Source organism: Castor canadensis, chromosome 10 (genome assembly GCF_047511655.1).
Source record: "Castor canadensis chromosome 10, mCasCan1.hap1v2, whole genome shotgun sequence".
Taxonomy (NCBI): domain Eukaryota; kingdom Metazoa; phylum Chordata; class Mammalia; order Rodentia; family Castoridae; genus Castor; species Castor canadensis.
The window spans coordinates 89,118,022-89,138,360 of NC_133395.1; the positions used below are offsets into that span (position 1 = coordinate 89,118,022).

Here is a 20,339-nt window from a genome sequence, read left to right on the forward strand (position 1 = left end):
TTTTGTCTGGGCTCGGAGGCCAGAGGATCTCTGCCATTTGCTAGCAGGGCCAGGGATGGCAGGAGGGTGGGTACGGGGCTCAGCCAGGGCCAGTTCTGCTGGCACGATCCTGTAGCACGTGGCCACGTAGCACGGGGCCGGGTCTGAAGGAGGCCAAGCAGGGGCACAAGACCCAGCAGCGGCACAGGGAAGAGGCCCAGGGCACCCAGGAGCAGACGAGACCCGGGAGTCGTGCGTGCTTGGCGTGGCCGCGGGCCCCGTGACGCCCGAGGACTCGAGTGCTCAGCCCCGTATAGTGGCCGCGAAGGCCTGCCTGGGAGAAACGCCCCGGGAGGCCGGCAGGAACCCGGGATCGGAAGGGATGTGGAGGGGCCCCGGGTCGGAGGAGATGGCTTTGGCTGTGTTTGGTTTTGTTTCTTCTTCCCAAGATCCCGGGTGTGAAAGGGGCCAGAGGTGAAGTCCTGGGCTGGAAAGCCTCACGATTCAGCCCCGCAGCCCCAGGCCCTGAGTGTGGAGGAGGGCGGAGCGGGTCGGCGAAGGGCGCGGCTGCCGTTTTCCTGATGGGCTGGAGGGGCAGTGGCGCTTTCCGGACGAAGAGGACCGGAAGGGTCCCCGAGACCTCCGCTGGGAGCCACGCACCCACCCAAGGATACGGCTCCAGGAGGCGACGGAGGAGGGCGGCTGCTTGCCCTGGCCCGAGCTGTGCGTCCCCCGCCTTGGCCACAGCAGTGGACATTCCCAGAAGAACAAGCGCCCGAGAGCACTGAGAAATTTTCCCCCGAGAAAACTTGACCCTCGTCCTGGCAGCAGGACACCTCGGGAAGAAAGCCACCCAGCGGCCACCTGGGCGAGACCGGCTGCCCGAGCAGGCACGCGGGGCCTCTGGCCGCTGGCCCCAGGCTGCCAGCCCCCACCCGGACTCCCAGCCGTGCCAGGAGAGCAGCGTGGAGACGCACGCCGGGGCCCTCGGCAGGCTCTTGGGGCTCCCGGAGGCGGCGGCTAGCGTCTACGGCCATACCACCCTGAACGCGCCCGATCTCGTCTGATCTCGGAAGCTAAGCAGGGTCGGGCCTGGTTAGTACTTGGATGGGAGACCGCCTGGGAGTACCGGGTGCTGTAGGCTTTTGCTCCTCCCTCGCTCGCTGCTCCTTTTGTCTTCGGGGACTTCGCCACCACCCCCCCCACCACCACCACCACCCCCAGCACCACCACCACCACCACCACCACAACGACCCACCGTGACCACGACCCCGACCCCGTCCGGGCCATCCGCCAGACCCACGCACACCGAATCCTCACAGCTACGTCCCCGAATCCTCTCCCCTCCCCACACTCTCCTGGGGCGCGCGCCCGCGACACGGGTCACCAGCGAGGTTGGTCCCAGGCCACGTTGGGGACCGCTCCCCAACTGCCCTCCAGGCGGGCGGGGAGGGACGTGCGGAAGCCATGAGAAAGTGGGTCCTGCACCCCAGCGGGCAGCACAGCGGGACGCGCCACACCTGGGCTCGCCACAAGGTGGTGCACTGGGTCCAGGGCAAGACGCCAGGGGACAGAGAAGCAGGGAGCCTCAGTCGGGTGCTGCTCCACGTCGCGCTCCGTCGCTCAACCCAAGACAGGGCAGCCAGCGCGCGACCTCTACGTGGGATCCCGCCTCCCACGGCAGAGCCTGCGGTCACAGGGACAGAGGGCGCAGGCCGCCAGAGCTCCGGATGCCAGCGGCAGCTCCCCGTCCCGCTCAAAGGGAGGGAGGGCCGCCGCTGGCGCCCAGTCGCCTGTGCCACCCTCCGGGTCTCAAAGCACTCCTCAGTCAGCTCAAGGACCGGGGCCACCTGGCCTTCGGGGTCACATGGGCTTGGGCACGACGGAAGGGACCGCTTGCCCCCGTGGAACAGACATTCTCCCGGTGGACAACCTCAGGTGCCGGGACCCTCTGCTCCGCCTTGGAAAACCCACCTTCTGCAATGTATGCCCAACGCAATCAGGCCGAGCAGATTGACCCCCTCGCCCGGCCCCAGTGTGTGATGGGGCTCTGTGCGTGAGGGCTTGCTCTTCCCCACCTACACCAGGCACGGCATCTAACACACACACACACACACACACACCATGCAGAGACACCCAGACCACGCACGCACGCACGGGGATGCACCCTCCTCTCCCCCACCCCACACACGAGCAGCCGAAGGACAAGAGGGTATGGCTGGGGCCTGAGCGGGAACAAGCGAAGCCTTGGTTTGCGGCCCCTCGGCCAACTGCATCAGGATTTTTGTCTGGGCTCGGAGGCCAGAGGATCTCTGCCATTTGCTAGCAGGGCCAGGGATGGCAGGAGGGTGTGTACGGGGCTCAGCCAGGGCCAGTTCTGCTGGCACGATCCTGTAGCACGTGGCCGCGTAGCACGGGGCCGGGTCTGAAGGAGGCCAAGCAGGGGCACAAGACCCAGCAGCGGCACAGGGAAGAGGCCCAGGGCACCCAGGAGCAGACGAGACCCGGGAGTCGTGCGTGCTTGGTGTGGCCGCGGGCCCCGTGACGCCCGAGGACTCGAGTGCTCAGCCCCGTGTAGTGGCCGCGAAGGCCTGCCTGGGAGAAACGCCCCGGGAGGCCGGCAGGAACCCGGGATCGGAAGGGATGTGGAGGGGCCCCGGGTCGGAGGAGATGGCTTTGGCTGTGTTTGGTTTTGTTTCTTCTTCCCAAGATCCCGGGTGTGAAAGGGGCCAGAGGTGAAGTCCTGGGCTGGAAAGCCTCACGATTCAGCCCCGCAGCCCCAGGCCCTGAGTGTGGAGGAGGGCGGAGCGGGTCGGCGAAGGGCGCGGCTGCCGTTTTCCTGATGGGCTGGAGGGGCAGTGGCGCTTTCCGGATGAAGAGGACCGGAAGGGTCCCCGAGACCTCCGCTGGGAGCCACGCACCCATCCAAGGATACGGCTCCAGGAGGCGACGGAGGAGGGCGCCTGCTTGCCCTGGCCCGAGCTGTGCGTCCCCCGCCTTGGCCACAGCAGTGGACATTCCCAGAAGAACAAGCGCCCGAGAGCACTGAGAAATTTTCCCCCGAGAAAACTTGACCCTCGTCCTGGCAGCAGGACACCTCGGGAAGAAAGCCACCCAGCAGCCACCTGGGCGAGACCGGCTGCCCGAGCAGGCGCGCGGGGCCTCTGGCCGCTGGCCCCGGGCTGCCAGCCCCCACCCGGACTCCCAGCCGTGCCAGGAGAGCAGCGTGGAGACGCACGCCGGGGCCCTCGGCAGGCTCTTGGGGCTCCCGGAGGCGGCGGCTAACATCTACGGCCATACCACCCTGAACGCGCCCGATCTCGTCTGATCTCGGAAGCTAAGCAGGGTCGGGCCTGGTTAGTACTTGGATGGGAGACCGCCTGGGAATACCGGGTGCTGTAGGCTTTTGCTCCTCCCTCCCTCGCTGCTCCTTTTGTCTTCGGGGACTTCGCCACCACCCCCCCACACCACCACCACCACCCCCAGCACCACCACCACCACCACCACAACGACCCACCGTGACCACGACCCCGACCCCGACCGGGCCACCCGCCAGACCCACGCACACCGAATCCTCACAGCTATGTCCCCGAATCCTCTCCCCTCCCCACACTCTCCTGGGGCGCGCGCCCACGACACGGGTCACCAGCGAGGTTGGTCCCAGGCCACGTTGGGGACCGCTCCCCAACTGCCCTCCAGGCGGGCGGGGAGGGACGTGCGGAAGCCATGAGAAAGTGGGTCCTGCACCCCAGCGGGCCCCACAGCGGGACGCGCCACACCTGGGCTCGCCACAAGGTGGTGCACTGGGTCCAGGGCAAGACGCCAGGGGACAGAGAATCAGGGAGCCTCAGTCGGGTGCTGCTCCACGTCGCGCTCCGTCGCTCAACCCAAGACAGGGCAGCCAGCGCGCGACCTCTACGTGGGATCCCGCCTCCCACGGCAGAGCCTGCGGTCACAGGGACAGAGGGCGCAGGCCGCCAGAGCTCCGGATGCCAGCGGCAGCTCCCCGTCCCGCTCAAAGGGAGGGAGGGCCGCCGCTGGCGCCCAGTCGCCTGTGCCACCCTCCGGGTCTCAAAGCACTCCTCAGTCAGCTCAAGGACCGGGGCCACCTGGCCTTCGGGGTCACATGGGCTTGGGCACGACGGAAGGGACCGCTTGCCCCCGTGGAACAGACATTCTCCCCGTGGACAACCTCAGGTGCCGGGACCCTCTGCTCCGCCTTGGAAAACCCACCTTCTGCAATGTATGCCCAACGCAATCAGGCCGAGCAGATTGACCCCCTCGGCCCGGCCCCAGTGTGTGATGGGGCTCTGTGCGTGAGGGCTTGCTCTTCCCCACCTACACCAGGCACGGCATCTAACACACACACACACACACACACACACACCACGCAGAGACACCCAGACCACGCACGCACGCACGGGGATGCACCCTCCTCTCCCCCACCCCACACACGAGCAGCCGAAGGACAAGAGGGTATGGCTGGGGCCTGAGCGGGAACAAGCGAAGCCTTGGTTTGCGGCCCCTCGGCCAACTGCATCAGGATTTTTGTCTGGGCTCGGAGGCCAGAGGATCTCTGCCATTTGCTAGCAGGGCCAGGGATGGCAGGAGGGTGGGTACGGGGCTCAGCCAGGGCCAGTTCTGCTGGCACGATCCTGTAGCACGTGGCCACGTAGCACGGGGCCGGGTCTGAAGGAGGCCAAGCAGGGGCACAAGACCCAGCAGCGGCACAGGGAAGAGGCCCAGGGCACCCAGGAGCAGACGAGACCCGGGAGTCGTGCGTGCTTGGCGTGGCCGCGGGCCCCGTGACGCCCGAGGACTCGAGTGCTCAGCCCCGTGTAGTGGCCGCGAAGGCCTGCCTGGGAGAAACGCCCCGGGAGGCCGGCAGGAACCCGGGATCGGAAGGGATGTGGAGGGGCCCCGGGTCGGAGGAGATGGCTTTGGCTGTGTTTGGTTTTGTTTCTTCTTCCCAAGATCCCGGGTGTGAAAGGGGCCAGAGGTGAAGTCCTGGGCTGGAAAGCCTCACGATTCAGCCCCGCAGCCCCAGGCCCTGAGTGTGGAGGAGGGCGGAGCGGGTCGGCGAAGGGCGCGGCTGCCGTTTTCCTGATGGGCTGGAGGGGCAGTGGCGCTTTCCGGACGAAGAGGACCGGAAGGGTCCCCGAGACCTCCGCTGGGAGCCACGCACCCATCCAAGGATACGGCTCCAGGAGGCGACGGAGGAGGGTGCCTTCTTGCCCTGGCCCGAGCTGTGCGTCCCCCGCCTTGGCCACAGCAGTGGACATTCCCAGAAGAACAAGCGCCCGAGAGCACTGAGAAATTTTCCCCCGAGAAAACTTGACCCTCGTCCTGGCAGCAGGACACCTCGGGAAGAAAGCCACCCAGCGGCCACCTGGGCGAGACCGGCTGCCCGAGCAGGCGCGCGGGGCCTCTGGCCGCTGGCCCCGGGCTGCCAGCCCCCACCCGGACTCCCAGCCGTGCCAGGAGAGCAGCGTGGAGACGCACGCCGGGGCCCTCGGCAGGCTCTTGGGGCTCCCGGAGGCGGCGGCTAACGTCTACGGCCATACCACCCTGAACGCGCCCGATCTCGTCTGATCTCGGAAGCTAAGCAGGGTCGGGCCTGGTTAGTACTTGGATGGGAGACCGCCTGGGAATACCGGGTGCTGTAGGCTTTTGCTCCTCCCTCCCTCGCTGCTCCTTTTGTCTTCGGGGACTTCGCCACCACCCCCCCCCCACCACCACCACCCCCAGCACCACCACCACCACCACCACAACGACCCACCGTGACCACGACCCCGACCCCGACCGGGCCACCCGCCAGACCCACGCACACCGAATCCTCACAGCTACGTCCCCGAATCCTCTCCCCTCCCCACACTCTCCTGGGGCGCGCGCCCGCGACACGGGTCACCAGCGAGGTTGGTCCCAGGCCACGTTGGGGACCGCTCCCCAACTGCCCTCCAGGCGGGCGGGGAGGGACGTGCGGAAGCCATGAGAAAGTGGGTCCTGCACCCCAGCGGGCCCCACAGCGGGACGCGCCACACCTGGGCTCGCCACAAGGTGGTGCACTGGGTCCAGGGCAAGACGCCAGGGGACAGAGAAGCAGGGAGCCTCAGTCGGGTGCTGCTCCACGTCGCGCTCCGTCGCTCAACCCAAGACAGGGCAGCCAGCGCGCGACCTCTACGTGGGATCCCGCCTCCCACGGCAGAGCCTGCGGTCACAGGGACAGAGGGCGCAGGCCGCCAGAGCTCCGGATGCCAGCGGCAGCTCCCCGTCCCGCTCAAAGGGAGGGAGGGCCGCCGCTGGCGCCCAGTCGCCTGTGCCACCCTCCGGGTCTCAAAGCACTCCTCAGTCAGCTCAAGGACCGGGGCCACCTGGCCTTCGGGGTCACATGGGCTTGGGCACGACGGAAGGGACCGCTTGCCCCCGTGGAACAGACATTCTCCCCGTGGACAACCTCAGGTGCCGGGACCCTCTGCTCCGCCTTGGAAAACCCACCTTCTGCAATGTATGCCCAACGCAATCAGGCCGAGCAGATTGACCCCCTCGGCCCGGCCCCAGTGTGTGATGGGGCTCTGTGCGTGAGGGCTTGCTCTTCCCCACCTACACCAGGCACGGCATCTAACACACACACACACACACACACACACCACGCAGAGACACCCAGACCACGCACGCACGCACAGGGACACACCCTCCTCTCCCCCACCCCACACACGAGCAGCCGAAGGACAAGAGGGTATGGCTGGGGCCTGAGCGGGAACAAGCGAAGCCTTGGTTTGCGGCCCCTCGGCCAACTGCATCAGGATTTTTGTCTGGGCTCGGAGGCCAGAGGATCTCTGCCATTTGCTAGCAGGGCCAGGGATGGCAGGAGGGTGGGTACGGGGCTCAGCCAGGGCCAGTTCTGCTGGCACGATCCTGTAGCACGTGGCCACGTAGCACGGGGCCGGGTCTGAAGGAGGCCAAGCAGGGGCACAAGACCCAGCAGCGGCACAGGGAAGAGGCCCAGGGCACCCAGGAGCAGACGAGACCCGGGAGTCGTGCGTGCTTGGCGTGGCCGCGGGCCCCGTGACGCCCGAGGACTCGAGTGCTCAGCCCCGTGTAGTGGCCGCGAAGGCCTGCCTGGGAGAAACGCCCCGGGAGGCCGGCAGGAACCCGGGATCGGAAGGGATGTGGAGGGGCCCCGGGTCGGAGGAGATGGCTTTGGCTGTGTTTGGTTTTGTTTCTTCTTCCCAAGATCCCGGGTGTGAAAGGGGCCAGAGGTGAAGTCCTGGGCTGGAAAGCCTCACGATTCAGCCCCGCAGCCCCAGGCCCTGAGTGTGGAGGAGGGCGGAGCGGGTCGGCGAAGGGCGCGGCTGCCGTTTTCCTGATGGGCTGGAGGGGCAGTGGCGCTTTCCGGACGAAGAGGACCGGAAGGGTCCCCGAGACCTCCGCTGGGAGCCACGCACCCACCCAAGGATACGGCTCCAGGAGGCGACGGAGGAGGGCGGCTGCTTGCCCTGGCCCAAGCTGTGTGTCCCCCGCCTTGGCCACAGCAGTGGACATTCCCAGAAGAACAAGCGCCCGAGAGCACTGAGAAATTTTCCCCCGAGAAAACTTGACCCTCGTCCTGGCAACAGGACACCTCGGGAAGAAAGCCACCCAGCGGCCACCTGGGCGAGACCGGCTGCCCGAGCAGGCACGCGGGGCCTCTGGCCGCTGGCCCCGGGCTGCCAGCCCCCACCCGGACTCCCAGCCGTGCCAGGAGAGCAGCGTGGAGACGCACGCCGGGGCCCTCGGCAGGCTCTTGGGGCTCCCGGAGGCGGCGGCTAGCGTCTACGGCCATACCACCCTGAACGCGCCCGATCTCGTCTGATCTCGGAAGCTAAGCAGGGTCGGGCCTGGTTAGTACTTGGATGGGAGACCGCCTGGGAGTACCGGGTGCTGTAGGCTTTTGCTCCTCCCTCCCTCGCTGCTCCTTTTGTCTTCGGGGACTTCGCCACCACCCCCCCCACCACCACCACCACCCCCAGCACCACCACCACCACCACCACCACAACGACCCACCGTGACCACGACCCCGACCCCGTCCGGGCCACCCGCCAGACCCACGCACACCGAATCCTCACAGCTACGTCCCCGAATCCTCTCCCCTCCCCACACTCTCCTGGGGCGCGCGCCCGCGACACGGGTCACCAGCGAGGTTGGTCCCAGGCCACGTTGGGGACCGCTCCCCAACTGCCCTCCAGGCGAGCGGGGAGGGACGTGCGGAAGCCATGAGAAAGTGGGTCCTGCACCCCAGCGGGCCCCACAGCGGGACGTGCCACACCTGGGCTCGCCACAAGGTGGTGCACTGGGTCCAGGGCAAGACGCCAGGGGACAGAGAAGCAGGGAGCCTCAGTCGGGTGCTGCTCCACGTCGCGCTCCATCGCTCAACCCAAGACAGGGCAGCCAGCGCGGGACCTCTACGTGGGATCCCGCCTCCCACGGCAGAGCCTGCGGTCACAGGGACAGAGGGCGCAGGCCGCCAGAGCTCCGGATGCCAGCGGCAGCTCCCAGTCCCGCTCAAAGGGAGGGAGGGCCGCCGCTGGCGCCCAGTCGCCTGTGCCACCCTCCGGGTCTCAAAGCACTCCTCAGTCAGCTCAAGGACCGGGGCCACCTGGCCTTCGGGGTCACATGGGCTTGGGCACGACGGAAGGGACCGCTTGCCCCCGTGGAACAGACATTCTCCCCGTGGACAACCTCAGGTGCCGGGACCCTCTGCTCCGCCTTGGAAAACCCACCTTCTGCAATGTATGCCCAACGCAATCAGGCCGAGCAGATTGACCCCCTCGGCCCGGCCCCAGTGTGTGATGGGGCTCTGTGCGTGAGGGCTTGCTCTTCCCCACCTACACCAGGCACGGCATCTAACACACACACACACACACACACACACCACGCAGAGACACCCAGACCACGCACGCACGCACGGGGACGCACCCTCCTCTCCCCCACCCCACACACGAGCAGCCGAAGGACAAGAGGGTATGGCTGGGGCCTGAGCGGGAACAAGCGAAGCCTTGGTTTGCGGCCCCTCGGCCAACTGCATCAGGATTTTTGTCTGGGCTCGGAGGCCAGAGGATCTCTGCCATTTGCTAGCAGGGCCAGGGATGGCAGGAGGGTGGGTACGGGGCTCAGCCAGGGCCAGTTCTGCTGGCACGATCCTGTAGCACGTGGCCGCGTTGCACGGGGCCGGGTCTGAAGGAGGCCAAGCAGGGGCACAAGACCCAGCAGCGGCACAGGGAAGAGGCCCAGGGCACCCAGGAGCAGACGAGACCCGGGAGTCGTGCGTGCTTGGCGTGGCCGCGGGCCCCGTGACGCCCGAGGACTCGAGTGCTCAGCCCCGTGTAGTGGCCGCGAAGGCCTGCCTGGGAGAAATGCCCCGGGAGGCCGGCAGGAACCCGGGATCGGAAGGGATGTGGAGGGGCCCCGGGTCGGAGGAGATGGCTTTGGCTGTGTTTGGTTTTGTTTCTTCTTCCCAAGATCCCGGGTGTGAAAGGGGCCAGAGGTGAAGTCCTGGGCTGGAAAGCCTCACGATTCAGCCCCGCAGCCCCAGGCCCTGAGTGTGGAGGATGGCGGAGCGGGTCGGCGAAGGGCACGGCTGCCGTTTTCCTGATGGGCTGGAGGGGCAGTGGCGCTTTCCGGACGAAGAGGGCCGGAAGGGTCCCCGAGACCTCCGCTGGGAGCCACGCACCCACCCAAGGATACGGCTCCAGGAGGCGACGGAGGAGGGCGGCTGCTTGCCCTGGCCCGAGCTGTGCGTCCCCCGCCTTGGCCACAGCAGTGGACATTCCCAGAAGAACAAGCGCCCGAGAGCACTGAGAAATTTTCCCCCGAGAAAACTTGACCCTCGTCCTGGCAGCAGGACACCTCGGGAAGAAAGCCACCCAGCGGCCACCTGGGCGAGACCGGCTGCCCGAGCAGGCGCGCGGGGCCTCTGGCCGCTGGCCCCGGGCTGCCAGCCCCCACCCGGACTCCCAGCCGTGCCAGGAGAGCAGCGTGGAGACGCACGCCGGGGCCCTCGGCAGGCTCTTGGGGCTCCCGGAGGCGGCGGCGAGCGTCTACGGCCATACCACCCTGAACGCGCCCGATCTCGTCTGATCTCGGAAGCTAAGCAGGGTCGGGCCTGGTTAGTACTTGGATGGGAGACCGCCTGGGAATACCGGGTGCTGTAGGCTTTTGCTCCTCCCTCCCTCGCTGCTCCTTTTGTCTTCTGGGACTTCGCCACCACCCCCCCCACCACCACCACCACCCCCAGCACCACCACCACCACCCCCACCACAACGACCCACCGTGACCACGACCCCGACCCCGTCCGGGCCACCCGCCAGACCCACGCACACCGAATCCTCACAGCTACGTCCCCGAATCCTCTCCCCTCCCCACACTCTCCTGGGGCGCGCGCCCGCGACACGGGTCACCAGCGAGGTTGGTCCCAGGCCACGTTGGGGACCGCTCCCCAACTGCCCTCCAGGCGGGCGGGGAGGGACGTGCGGAAGCCATGAGAAAGTGGGTCCTGCACCCCAGCGGGCCCCACAGCGGGACGCGCCACACCTGGGCTTGCCACAAGGTGGTGCACTGGGTCCAGGGCAAGACGCCAGGGGACAGAGAAGCAGGGAGCCTCAGTCGGGTGCTGCTCCACGTCGCGCTCCGTCGCTCAACCCAAGACAGGGCAGCCAGCGCGCGACCTCTACGTGGGATCCCGCCTCCCACGGCAGAGCCTGCGGTCACAGGGACAGAGGGCGCAGGCCGCCAGAGCTCCGGATGCCAGCGGCAGCTCCCAGTCCCGCTCAAAGGGAGGGAGGGCCGCCGCTGGCGCCCAGTCGCCTGTGCCACCTTCCGGGTCTCAAAGCACTCCTCAGTCAGCTCAAGGACCGGGGCCACCTGGCCTTCGGGGTCACATGGGCTTGGGCACGACGGAAGGGACCGCTTGCCCCCGTGGAACAGACATTCTCCCCGTGGACAACCTCAGGTGCCGGGACCCTCTGCTCCGCCTTGGAAAACCCACCTTCTGCAATGTATGCCCAACGCAATCAGGCCGAGCAGATTGACCCCCTCGGCCCGGCCCCAGTGTGTGATGGGGCTCTGTGCTTGAGGGCTTGCTCTTCCCCACCTACACCAGGCACGGCATCTAACACACACACACACACACACACACACCACGCAGAGACACCCAGACCACGCACGCACGCACGGGGACGCACCCTCCTCTCCCCCACCCCACACACGAGCAGCCGAAGGACAAGAGGGTATGGCTGGGGCCTGAGCGGGAACAAGCGAAGCCTTGGTTTGCGGCCCCTCGGCCAACTTCATCAGGATTTTTGTCTGGGCTCGGAGGCCAGAGGATCTCTGCCATTTGCTAGCAGGGCCAGGGATGGCAGGAGGGTGGGTACGGGGCTCAGCCAGGGCCAGTTCTGCTGGCACGATCCTGTAGCACGTGGCCGCGTAGCACGGGGTCGGGTCTGAAGGAGGCCAAGCAGGGGCACAAGACCCAGCAGCGGCACAGGGAAGAGGCCCAGGGCACCCAGGAGCAGACGAGACCCGGGAGTCGTGCGTGCTTGGCGTGGCCGCGGGCCCCGTGACGCCCGAGGACTCAAGTGCTCAGCCCCGTGTAGTGGCCGCGAAGGCCTGCCTGGGAGAAACGCCCCGGGAGGCCGGCAGGAACCCGGGATCGGAAGGGATGTGGAGGGGCCCCGGGTCGGAGGAGATGGCTTTGGCTGTGTTTGGTTTTGTTTCTTCTTCCCAAGATCCCGGGTGGGAAAGGGGCCAGAGGTGAAGTCCTGGGCTGGAAAGCCTCACGATTCAGCCCCGCAGCCCCAGGCCCTGAGTGTGGAGGAGGGCGGAGCGGGTCGGCGAAGGGCGCGGCTGCCGTTTTCCTGATGGGCTGGAGGGGAAGTGGCGCTTTGCGGACGAAGAGGGCCGGAAGGGTCCCCGAGACCTCCGCTGGGAGCCACGCACCCTCCCAAGGATACGGCTCCAGGAGGCGACGGAGGAGGGCGGCTGCTTGCCCTGGCCCGAGCTGTGCGTCCCCCGCCTTGGCCACAGCAGTGGACATTCCCAGAAGAACAAGCGCCCGAGAGCACTGAGAAATTTTCCCCCGAGAAAACTTGACCCTCGTCCTGGCAGCAGGACACCTCGGGAAGAAAGCCACCCAGCGGCCACCTGGGCGAGACCGGCTGCCCGAGCAGGCGCGCGGGGCCTCTGGCCGCTGGCCCCGGGCTGCCAGCCCCCACCCGGACTCCCAGCCTTGCCAAGAGAGCAGCGTGGAGATGCACGCCGGGGCCCTCGGCAGGCTCTTGGGGCTCCCGGAGGCGGCGGCTAGCGTCTACGGCCATACCACCCTGAACGCGCCCGATCTCGTCTGATCTCGGAAGCTAAGCAGGGTCGGGCCTGGTTAGTACTTGGATGGGGGACCGCCTGGGAATACCGGGTGCTGTAGGCTTTTGCTCCTCCCTCCCTCGCTGCTCCTTTTGTCTTCGGGGACTTCGCCACCACCCCCCCACCACCACCACCACCCCCAGCACCACCACCACCACCACCACCACAACGACCCACCGTGACCACGACCCCGACCCCGTCCGGGCCACCCGCCAGACCCACGCACACCGAATCCTCACAGCTACGTCCCCGAATCCTCTCCCCTCCCCACACTCTCCTGGGGCGCGCGCCCGAGACACGGGTCACCAGCGAGGTTGGTCCCAGGCCACGTTGGGGACCGCTCCCCAACTGCCCTCCAGGCGGGCGGGGAGGGACGTGCGGAAGCCATGAGAAAGTGGGTCCTGCACCCCAGCGGGCCCCACAGCGGGACGCGCCACACCTGGGCTCGCCACAAGGTGGTGCACTGGGTCCAGGGCAAGACGCCAGGGGACAGAGAAGCAGGGAGCCTCAGTCGGGTGCTGCTCCACGTCGCGCTCCGTCGCTCAACCCAAGACAGGGCAGCCAGCGCGCGACCTCTACGTGGGATCCCGCCTCCCACGGCAGAGCCTGCGGTCACAGGGACAGAGGGCGCAGGCCGCCAGAGCTCCGGATGCCAGCGGCAGCTCCCCGTCCCGCTCAAAGGGAGGGAGTGCCGCCGCTGGCGCCCAGTCGCCTGTGCCACCCTCCGGGTCTCAAAGCACTCCTCAGTCAGCTCAAGGACCGGGGCCACCTGGCCTTCGGGGTCACATGGGCTTGGGCACGACGGAAGGGACCGCTTGCCCCCGTGGAACAGACATTCTCCCCGTGGACAACCTCAGGTGCCGGGACCCTCTGCTCCGCCTTGGAAAACCCACCTTCTGCAATGTATGCCCAACGCAATCAGGCCGAGCAGATTGACCCCCTCGGCCCGGCCCCAGTGTGTGATGGGGCTCTGTGCGTGAGGGCTTGCTCTTCCCCACCTACACCAGGCACGGCATCTAACACACACACACACACACACACACACCACGCAGAGACACCCAGACCACGCACGCACGCACGGGGACGCACCCTCCTCTCCCCCACCCCACACACGAGCAGCCGAAGGACAAGAGGGTATGGCTGGGGCCTGAGCGGGAACAAGCGAAGCCTTGGTTTGCGGCCCCTCGGCCAACTGCATCAGGATTTTTGTCTGGGCTCGGAGGCCAGAGGATCTCTGCCATTTGCTAGCAGGGCCAGGGATGGCAGGAGGGTGGGTACGGGGCTCAGCCAGGGCCAGTTCTGCTGGCACGATCCTGTAGCACGTGGCCGCGTAGCACGGGGTCGGGTCTGAAGGAGGCCAAGCAGGGGCACAAGACCCAGCAGCGGCACAGGGAAGAGGCCCAGGGCACCCAGGAGCAGACGAGACCCGGGAGTCGTGCGTGCTTGGCGTGGCCGCGGGCCCCGTGACGCCCGAGGACTCGAGTGCTCAGCCCCGTGTAGTGGCCGCGAAGGCCTGCCTGGGAGAAACGCCCCGGGAGGCAGGCAGGAACCCGGGATCGGAAGGGATGTGGAGGGGCCCCGGGTCGGAGGAGATGGCTTTGGCTGTGTTTGGTTTTGTTTCTTCTTCCCAAGATCCCGGGTGTGAAAGGGGCCAGAGGTGAAGTCCTGGGCTGGAAAGCCTCACGATTCAGCCCCGCAGCCCCAGGCCCTGAGTGTGGAGGAGGGCGGAGCGGGTCGGCGAAGGGCGCGGCTGCCGTTTTCCTGATGGGCTGGAGGGGCAGTGGCGCTTTCCGGACGAAGAGGACCGGAAGGGTCCCCGAGACCTCCGCTGGGAGCCACGCACCCACCCAAGGATACGGCTCCAGGAGGCGACGGAGGAGGGCGGCTGCTTGCCCTGGCCCGAGCTGTGCGTCCCCCGCCTTGGCCACAGCAGTGGACATTCCCAGAAGAACAAGCGCCCGAGAGCACTGAGAAATTTTCCCCCGAGAAAACTTGACCCTCGTCCTGGCAGCAGGACACCTCGGGAAGAAAGCCACCCAGCGGCCACCTGGGCGAGACCGGCTGCCCGAGCAGGCGCGCGGGGCCTCTGGCCGCTGGCCCCGGGCTGCCAGCCCCCACCCGGACTCCCAGCCGTACCAGGAGAGCAGCGTGGAGACGCACGCCGGGGCCCTCGGCAGGCTCTTGGGGCTCCCGGAGGCGGCGGCTAGCGTCTACGGCCATACCACCCTGAACGCGCCCGATCTCGTCTGATCTCGGAAGCTAAGCAGGGTCGGGCCTGGTTAGTACTTGGACGGGGGACCGCCTGGGAATACCGGGTGCTGTAGGCTTTTGCTCCTCCCTCCCTCGCTGCTCCTTTTGTCTTCGGGGACTTCGCCACCACCCCCCCCACCACCACCACCACCCCCAGCACCACCACCACCACCACCACCACAACAACCCACCGTGACCATGACCCCGACCCCGTCCGGGCCACCCGCCAGACCCACGCACACCGAATCCTCACAGCTACGTCCCCGAATCCTCTCCCCTCCCCACACTCTCCTGGGGCGCGCGCCCGTGACACGGGTCACCAGCGAGGTTGGTCCCAGGCCACGTTGGGGACCGCTCCCCAACTGCCCTCCAGGCGGGCGGGGAGGGACGTGCGGAAGCCATGAGAAAGTGGGTCCTGCACCCCAACGGGCCCCACAGCGGGACGCGCCACACCTGGGCTCGCCACAAGGTGGTGCACTGGGTCCAGGGCAAGACGCCAGGGGACAGAGAAGCAGGGAGCCTCAGTCGGGTGCTGCTCCACGTCGCGCTCCGTCGCTCAACCCAAGACAGGGCAGCCAGCGCGCGACCTCTACGTGGGATCCCGCCTCCCACGGCAGAGCCTGCGGTCACAGGGACAGAGGGCGCAGGCCGCCAGAGCTCCGGATGCCAGCGGCAGCTCCCCGTCCCGCTCAAAGGGAGGGAGGGCCCCCGCTGGCGCCCAGTCGCCTGTGCCACCCTCCGGGTCTCAAAGCACTCCTCAGTCAGCTCAAGGACCGGGGCCACCTGGCCTTCGGGGTCACATGGGCTTGGGCACGACGGAAGGGACCGCTTGCCCCCGTGGAACAGACATTCTCCCCGTGGACAACCTCAGGTGCCGGGACCCTCTGCTCCGCCTTGGAAAACCCACCTTCTGCAATGTATGCCCAACGCAATCAGGCCGAGCAGATTGACCCCCTCGGCCCGGCCCCAGTGTGTGATGGGGCTCTGTGCGTGAGGGCTTGCTCTTCCCCACCTACACCAGGCACGGCATCTAACACACACACACACACACACACACACCACGCAGAGACACCCAGACCACGCACGCACGCACGGGACGCACCCTCCTCTCCCCCACCCCACACACGAGCAGCCGAAGGACAAGAGGGTATGGCTGGGGCCTGAGCGGGAACAAGCGAAGCCTTGGTTTGCGGCCCCTCGGCCAACTGCATCAGGATTTTTGTCTGGGCTCGGAGGCCAGAGGATCTCTGCCATTTGCTAGCAGGGCCAGGGATGGCAGGAGGGTGGGTACGGGGCTCAGCCAGGGCCAGTTCTGCTGGCACGATCCTGTAGCACGTGGCCGCGTAGCACGGGGTCGGGTCTGAAGGAGGCCAAGCAGGGGCACAAGACCCAGCAGCGGCACAGGGAAGAGGCCCAGGGCACCCAGGAGCAGACGAGACCCGGGAGTCGTGCGTGCTTGGCGTGGCCGCGGGCCCCGTGACGCCCGAGGACTCGAGTGCTCAGCCCCGTGTAGTGGCCGCGAAGGCCTGCCTGGGAGAAACGCCCCGGGAGGCAGGCAGGAACCCGGGATCGGAAGGGATGTGGAGGGGCCCCGGGTCGGAGGAGATGGCTTTGGCTGTGTTTGGTTTTGTTTCTTCTTCCCAAGATCCCGGGTGTGAAAGGGGCCAGAGGTGAAGTCCTGGGCTGGAAAGCCTCACGATTCAGCCCCGCAGCCCCAGGCCCTGAGTGTGGAGGAGGGCGGAGCGGGTCGGCGAAGGGCGCGGCTGCCGTTTTCCTGATGGGCTGGAGGGGCAGTGGCGCTTTCCGGACGAAGAGGACCGGAAGGGTCCCCGAGACCTCCGCTGGGAGCCACGCACCCACCCAAGGATACGGCTCCAGGAGGCGACGGAGGAGGGCGGCTGCTTGCCCTGGCCCGAGCTGTGCCTCCCCCGCCTTGGCCACAGCAGTGGACATTCCCAGAAGAACAAGCGCCCGAGAGCACTGAGAAATTTTCCCCCGAGAAAACTTGACCCTCGTCCTGGCAGCAGGACACCTCGGGAAGAAAGCCACCCAGCGGCCACCTGGGCGAGACCGGCTGCCCGAGCAGGCGCGCGGGGCCTCTGGCCGCTGGCCCCGGGCTGCCAGCCCCCACCCGGACTCCCAGTCGTACCAGGAGAGCAGCGTGGAGACGCACGCCGGGGCCCTCGGCAGGCTCTTGGGGCTCCCGGAGGCGGCGGCTAGCGTCTACGGCCATACCACCCTGAACGCGCCCGATCTCGTCTGATCTCGGAAGCTAAGCAGGGTCGGGCCTGGTTAGTACTTGGACGGGGGACCGCCTGGGAATACCGGGTGCTGTAGGCTTTTGCTCCTCCCTCCCTCGCTGCTCCTTTTGTCTTCGGGGACTTCGCCACCACCCCCCCCACCACCACCACCACCCCCAGCACCACCACCACCACCACCACCACAACGACCCACCGTGACCATGACCCCGACCCCGTCCGGGCCACCCGCCAGACCCACGCACACCGAATCCTCACAGCTACGTCCCCGAATCCTCTCCCCTCCCCACACTCTCCTGGGGCGCGTGCCCGTGACACGGGTCACCAGCGAGGTTGGTCCCAGGCCACGTTGGGGACCGCTCCCCAACTGCCCTCCAGGCGGGCGGGGAGGGACGTGCGGAAGCCATGAGAAAGTGGGTCCTGCACCCCAACGGGCCCCACAGCGGGACGTGCCACACCTGGGCTCGCCACAAGGTGGTGCACTGGGTCCAGGGCAAGACGCCAGGGGACAGAGAAGCAGGGAGCCTCAGTCGGGTGCTGCTCCACGTCGCGCTCCGTCGCTCAACCCAAGACAGGGCAGCCAGCGCGCGACCTCTACGTGGGATCCCGCCTCCCACGGCAGAGCCTGCGGTCACAGGGACAGAGGGCGCAGGCCGCCAGAGCTCCGGATGCCAGCGGCAGCTCCCCGTCCCGCTCAAAGGGAGGGAGGGCCCCCGCTGGCGCCCAGTCGCCTGTGCCACCCTCCGGGTCTCAAAGCACTCCTCAGTCAGCTCAAGGACCGGGGCCACCTGGCCTTCGGGGTCACATGGGCTTGGGCACGACGGAAGGGACCGCTTGCCCCCGTGGAACAGACATTCTCCCCGTGGACAACCTCAGGTGCCGGGACCCTCTGCTCCGCCTTGGAAAACCCACCTTCTGCAATGTATGCCCAACGCAATCAGGCCGAGCAGATTGACCCCCTCGGCCCGGCCCCAGTGTGTGATGGGGCTCTGTGCGTGAGGGCTTGCTCTTCCCCACCTACACCAGGCACGGCATCTAACACACACACACACACACACACACACCACGCAGAGACACCCAGACCACGCACGCACGCACGGGGACGCACCCTCCTCTCCCCCACCCCACACACTAGCAGCCGAAGGACAAGAGGGTATGGCTGGGGCCTGAGCGGGAACAAGCGAAGCCTTGGTTTGCGGCCCCTCGGCCAACTGCATCAGGATTTTTGTCTGGGCTCGGAGGCCAGAGGATCTCTGCCATTTGCTAGCAGGGCCAGGGATGGCAGGAGGGTGGGTACGGGGCTCAGCCAGGGCCAGTTCTGCTGGCACGATACTGTAGCACGTGGCCGCGTAGCACGGGGCCGGGTCTGAAGGAGGCCAAGCAGGGGCACAAGACCCAGCAGCGGCACAGGGAAGAGGCCCAGGGCACCCAGGAGCAGACGAGACCCGGGAGTCGTGCGTGCTTGGCGTGGCCGCGGGCCCCGTGACGCCCGAGGACTCGAGTGCTCAGCCCCGTGTAGTGGCCGCGAAGACCTGCCTGGGAGAAACGCCCCGGGAGGCCGGCAGGAACCCGGGATCGGAAGGGATGTGGAGGGGCCCCGGGTCGGAGGAGATGGCTTTGGCTGTGTTTGGTTTTGTTTCTTCTTCCCAAGATCCCGGGTGTGAAAGGGGCCAGAGGTGAAGTCCTGGGCTGGAAAGCCTCACGATTCAGCCCCGCAGCCCCAGGCCCTGAGTGTGGAGGAGGGCGGAGCGGGTCGGCGAAGGGCGCGGCTGCCGTTTTCCTGATGGGCTGGAGGGGCATTGGCGCTTTCCGGACGAAGAGGACCGGAAGGGTCCCCGAGACCTCCGCTGGGAGCCACGCACCCATCCAAGGATACGGCTCCAGGAGGCGACGGAGGAGGGCGGCTGCTTGCCCTGGCCTGAGCTGTGCATCCCCCGCCTTGGCCACAGCAGTGGACATTCCCAGAAGAACAAGCGCCCGAGAGCACTGAGAAATTTTCCCCCGAGAAAACTTGACCCTCGTCCTGGCAGCAGGACACCTCGGGAAGAAAGCCACCCAGCGGCCACCTGGGCGAGACCGGCTGCCCGAGCAGGCGCGCGGGCCTTCTGGCCGTTGGCCCCGGGCTGCCAGCCCCCACCCGGACTCCCAGCCGTGCCAGGAGAGCAGCGTGGAGACGCACGCCGGGGCCCTCGGCAGGCTCTTGGGGCTCCCGGAGGCGGCGGCTAGCGTCTACGGCCATACCACCCTGAACGCGCCCGATCTCGTCTGATCTCGGAAGCTAAGCAGGGTCGGGCCTGGTTAGTACTTGGATGGGAGACCGCCTGGGAATACCGGGTGCTGTAGGGTTTTGCTCCTCCCTCCCTCGCTGCTCCTTTTGTCTTCGGGGACTTCGCCACCACCCCCCCACCACCACCACCACCCCCAGCACCACCACCACCACCACCACCACAACGACCCACCGTGACCACGACCCCGACCCCGTCCGGGCCACCCGCCAGACCCACGCACACCGAATCCTCACAGCTACGTCCCCGAATCCTCTCCCCTCCCCACACTCTCCTGTGGCGCGCACCCGCGACACGGGTCACCAGCGAGGTTGGTCCCAGGCCACGTTGGGGACCGCTCCCCAACTGCCCTCCAGGCGGGCGGGGAGGGACGTGCGGAAGCCATGAGAAAGTGGGTCCTGCACCCCAGCGGGCCCCACAGCGGGACGCGCCACACATGGGCTCGCCACAAGGTGGTGCACTGGGTCCAGGGCAAGACGCCAGGGGACAGAGAAGCAGGGAGCCTCAGTCGGGTGCTGCTCCACGTCGCGCTCCGTCGCTCAACCCAAGACAGGGCAGCCAGCGCGCGACCTCTACGTGGGATCCCGCCTCCCACGGCAGAGCCTGCGGTCACAGGGACAGAGGGCGCAGGCCGCCAGAGCTCCGGATGCCAGCGGCAGCTCCCCGTCCCGCTCAAAGGGAGGGAGGGCCGCCGCTGGCGCCCAGTCGCCTGTGCCACCCTCCGGGTCTCAAAGCACTCCTCAGTCAGCTCAAGGACCGGGGCCACCTGGCCTTCGGGGTCACATGGGCTTGGGCACGACGGAAGGGACCGCTTGCCCCCGTGGAACAGACATTCTCCCCGTGGACAACCTCAGGTGCCGGGACCCTCTGCTCCGCCTTGGAAAACCCACCTTCTGCAATGTATGCCCAACGCAATCAGGCCGAGCAGATTGACCCCCTCTGCCCGGCCCCAGTGTGTGATGGGGCTCTGTGCGTGAGGGCTTGCTCTTCCCCACCTACACCAGGCACGGCATCTAACACACACACACACACACACACACACACACACACACACACACACCACGCAGAGACACCCAGACCACGCACGCACGCACGGGGACGCACCCTCCTCTCCCCCACCCCACACACGAGCAGCCGAAGGACAAGAGGGTATGGCTGGGGCCTGAGCGGGAAC

The 20,339-nt window shown here is 67.5% G+C and overlaps 9 non-coding genes across 9 annotated transcripts; all 9 read left to right on the forward strand.

The window, feature by feature from the left end:
• The first annotated feature begins 1,004 nt into the window (after positions 1–1,004).
• Positions 1,005–1,123, forward strand: LOC141412479 (5S ribosomal RNA). Its single transcript, XR_012437319.1, has one exon. It is a non-coding gene; the product is annotated as a 5S ribosomal RNA (ribosomal RNA).
• Positions 1,124–3,265: 2,142 nt separating this feature from the next.
• Positions 3,266–3,384, forward strand: LOC141412615 (5S ribosomal RNA). Its single transcript, XR_012437456.1, has one exon. It is a non-coding gene; the product is annotated as a 5S ribosomal RNA (ribosomal RNA).
• Positions 3,385–5,529: 2,145 nt separating this feature from the next.
• On the forward strand, positions 5,530–5,648 carry LOC141412153 (5S ribosomal RNA). The gene has a single exon (XR_012436992.1). It is a non-coding gene; the product is annotated as a 5S ribosomal RNA (ribosomal RNA).
• Positions 5,649–7,789: 2,141 nt separating this feature from the next.
• On the forward strand, positions 7,790–7,908 carry LOC141412480 (5S ribosomal RNA). Its single transcript, XR_012437320.1, has one exon. It is a non-coding gene; the product is annotated as a 5S ribosomal RNA (ribosomal RNA).
• A 2,145-nt stretch (positions 7,909–10,053) lies between these two features.
• On the forward strand, positions 10,054–10,172 carry LOC141412154 (5S ribosomal RNA). The gene has a single exon (XR_012436993.1). It is a non-coding gene; the product is annotated as a 5S ribosomal RNA (ribosomal RNA).
• Positions 10,173–12,317: 2,145 nt separating this feature from the next.
• Positions 12,318–12,436, forward strand: LOC141412409 (5S ribosomal RNA). Its single transcript, XR_012437249.1, has one exon. It is a non-coding gene; the product is annotated as a 5S ribosomal RNA (ribosomal RNA).
• Positions 12,437–14,580: 2,144 nt separating this feature from the next.
• Positions 14,581–14,699, forward strand: LOC141412650 (5S ribosomal RNA). The gene has a single exon (XR_012437492.1). It is a non-coding gene; the product is annotated as a 5S ribosomal RNA (ribosomal RNA).
• A 2,144-nt stretch (positions 14,700–16,843) lies between these two features.
• LOC141412651 (5S ribosomal RNA) lies at positions 16,844–16,962 on the forward strand. Its single transcript, XR_012437493.1, has one exon. It is a non-coding gene; the product is annotated as a 5S ribosomal RNA (ribosomal RNA).
• A 2,145-nt stretch (positions 16,963–19,107) lies between these two features.
• LOC141412689 (5S ribosomal RNA) lies at positions 19,108–19,226 on the forward strand. The gene has a single exon (XR_012437531.1). It is a non-coding gene; the product is annotated as a 5S ribosomal RNA (ribosomal RNA).
• Positions 19,227–20,339: the final 1,113 nt, after the last annotated feature.